Raw genomic sequence first — 2,924 nt, 5'->3', positions numbered from 1 at the left:
AGCTGGGAGAATCACCTGGTCTACCTAGGACAGTGGTCTTCAAACTTTTTTTGGCCACTCCCCCCCCCCCCAGAAAACTTTTTTAGAGGTTGGGCCCTCCCTGCCCACCACTACCAGAGGACAATTTCTGTATGTTGGTACTCTGCATCATCAACAGCTATCACCACCTGCATATCCCAAATCATAGCTGGTTATATTTGGCAAATAATATTGAACATGTGTTTAGCAAACTGAAGATTTGTGACTGCCTATGGGCCTCACTTACAAGAATCGGATGCGCCGACATTGATGCGTCAGATTTCTTCTGTTTCCCTATGATCCCCTAACAACGTCATAGATCCTCTGTATTTACAATACAGAGCTCCATGGTGCACGTTTTCACAGATGCATCAGAAAGTGTGATGCATCTGTTGGCGCTGAGCTTACGCATTGTTGGACAAGATCCGTAAAATGACACTGCTCTAGCAATGTGAGGAGGCTCTCCTTGGAAAAACCCCAGCATCAATTTTACGCCTACTCTGAGCAGGCGGTACAGTTTTGACGCAGTGAAGTCTCAAAATGACAAAGTGAAATGTAAATTTAACTGCGTCAGAACTATGTGGCTTTCTCCCTGGTAAGGCCTACCCTGCATACATTATACCTGGGGAAGGTATAATGTGACGGAAAGCTTTACAAACTGACGCATTGGGCACCGTGTGTCAGTTTGTAAATCTGCAGCAGTTCTGTGCACGTCACTGGTGCGCCCATAAAAAAATGATGCAGCAGTGGTGTAAAGGGCATGTTAATTAGGCCCACAATATCACGGTCCCCATACTTTTTTACGGACTTCAACCGCTGCTTCCAGTTTGTTGGTATAGTCACAGCAAAGTAGCAAACATAAATGCATACAGTATTCTCCAAAGTGTCGGTTCTGCTTTACACACACGAGCAGAAAATTGGTTAGCTGCTGGTGTGCTCTCTGACCTACTTGAAGCGATTCTTAGCAAAAATATCTCCTTCGACTGTTGAAGAGACATATAGGTCTTTGAAGTTACTACTTATATAAATAAGGGGGCAACATTGATGTTTTCTTATTGCCCCCTTTCTTCCCCTTAATATGAGTCCACCATTTCCCGAGTTTCTCATTTTACAGATGTTCTCCGGCACACTCTAAGATGTTTTCGAAACGACGAAACCAAAATTGTATTTTTTAAAGGTGTAAATGAAATGCAGCAAATGCAACTGTGTAGCTCAATGAAACGGCTCACCTGCTGTAAGTGCTGTATCGAAAAATGTAGTTTACCATTTACATTTCTTTCAATGATTACCATGCCTCCTTGGTAAACATTTGAAGACATGCTTTAAGAATTCGTGCTTCTTCCATTTCCACACCACATCGCTAGCAGCATGGACCCCATCTTCACATGAAGAGCATCAAACCTGTAACTAGGATGCAGCGCTACCTGTGCAACTATTTAGCATAACATTTCCCAGAGTTCTCTGCTCGCCGGTATGGAATATTTGGGGCAGAGAGTGGACGGAACCTGATAAAACAATCCTAACAAAGTGTATTATTTTGCCTGTTAGAAGCCAGTGGAGGTGTAGTAATTATTGGACAACTAAACGTTTCCTTGGTCTTTGTATCATGAGGTGGTACCCCGAGACGCACCTTTATTCACCTTTTTATTGTTAGCTTTGCGCAGTGGCAGTATCGTAGCCAATGAGGTCTAACCGAGGCGCGATTATTGCTTATTGAAAACTTTACCCAATACCCCGCCATGACGATTTGAAATATAGTCGATATTGGCAATTTTTGATAGTCTTCAAGGAGACTGAATATTAATGTAAAAAAATAAGATTTTTTTTAGTAGTTTATGTGAACGTGTTGGTGTCGGGTAGACCACACAGAGTTTATTTTCTTTTAGTTCACTGTTTTCGATTTAGTTTTAGGCCCATATTTATACTTTTTGACGCTAAACTGCGCTAACGCAGTTTAGCGTCAAAAAATTTTGCACCGTCTAACGCCATTCTGAAGCGCCATGCGGGCGCCGTATTTATGGAATGGCGTTAGCCGGCGCAAGCAGACCGGCGCTGCCTGGTGTGCGTGGAAAAAAACCACGTAGACCAGGCAGCGCCGGCGTTGGGCAAAAATGACGTTAGGGCGTCTTAAAATGGGGCAAGTCAGGTTGAGGCAAAAAAATCGTCTTAACCCGACTTGCGCCATTTTTTAACGACGCCCATCCCCCATCAACATGACTCCTATCATTGTAAAGATAGGAGTCATGCCCCCTTGCCCAATGGCCATGCCCAGGGGACTTCTGTCCCCTGGGCATGGTCATTGGGCATAGTGGCATGTAGGGGGGCACAAATCAGGCCCCCCTATGCCAAAAAAAATTATTAAAAAAAAAAAAAAAATACTTACCTGAACTTACCTGAATGTCCCTGGGGTGGGTCCCTCCAGCCTTGGGTGTCCTCCTGGGGTGGGCAAGGGTGGCAGGGGGGGTCCCTGGGGGCAGGGGAGGGCACTCTGGGCTCATTTTGAGCCCACTTGTCCCTTAACGCCATGCCTGACCCAGGCGTTAAAAAGCGGCGCAAATGCGCCGTTTTTAGCCACGCCCACTCCCGGGCGTCTCTTTTGCCCGGGAGTATAAATACCACGTAAAGGCCTGGGAGTCATTTTTTAGACGGGAACGCCTCCCTTGCATATCATTAACGCAAGGAAGGGGTTCACGCTAAAAAATTACGCACATTCCGGGAACTTTGGCGCTATACGCCTCTAACGCCATAGTATAAATATGGCGTTAGTTGGCGTTAGTTTAGCGTCGAATTTGCGTCGAAAAAAACGACGCAAATTCGGCGCAAACGGAGTATAAATACGGCCCTTAGTGTGTCGGAGTTTCTGCATCCGGCAGGAACTTTCAGGATGCTTTCGTCTTGATTAGTTT

At 45.3% G+C, this 2,924-nt stretch overlaps 1 non-coding gene across 1 annotated transcript; it reads left to right on the top strand.

Moving 5' to 3' along the window:
* Positions 1–1,670: 1,670 nt before the first annotated feature.
* Positions 1,671–1,811, top strand: LOC138266703 (U4 spliceosomal RNA). The gene has a single exon (XR_011199636.1). It is a non-coding gene; the product is annotated as a U4 spliceosomal RNA (small nuclear RNA).
* Positions 1,812–2,924: the final 1,113 nt, after the last annotated feature.

This window comes from Pleurodeles waltl, chromosome 11 (genome assembly GCF_031143425.1).
Source record: "Pleurodeles waltl isolate 20211129_DDA chromosome 11, aPleWal1.hap1.20221129, whole genome shotgun sequence".
Lineage (NCBI taxonomy): Eukaryota > Metazoa > Chordata > Amphibia > Caudata > Salamandridae > Pleurodeles > Pleurodeles waltl.
The sequence above is the reverse complement of the archived record's forward strand: the minus strand, read 5'-3'. Positions and strand labels throughout refer to the sequence as shown.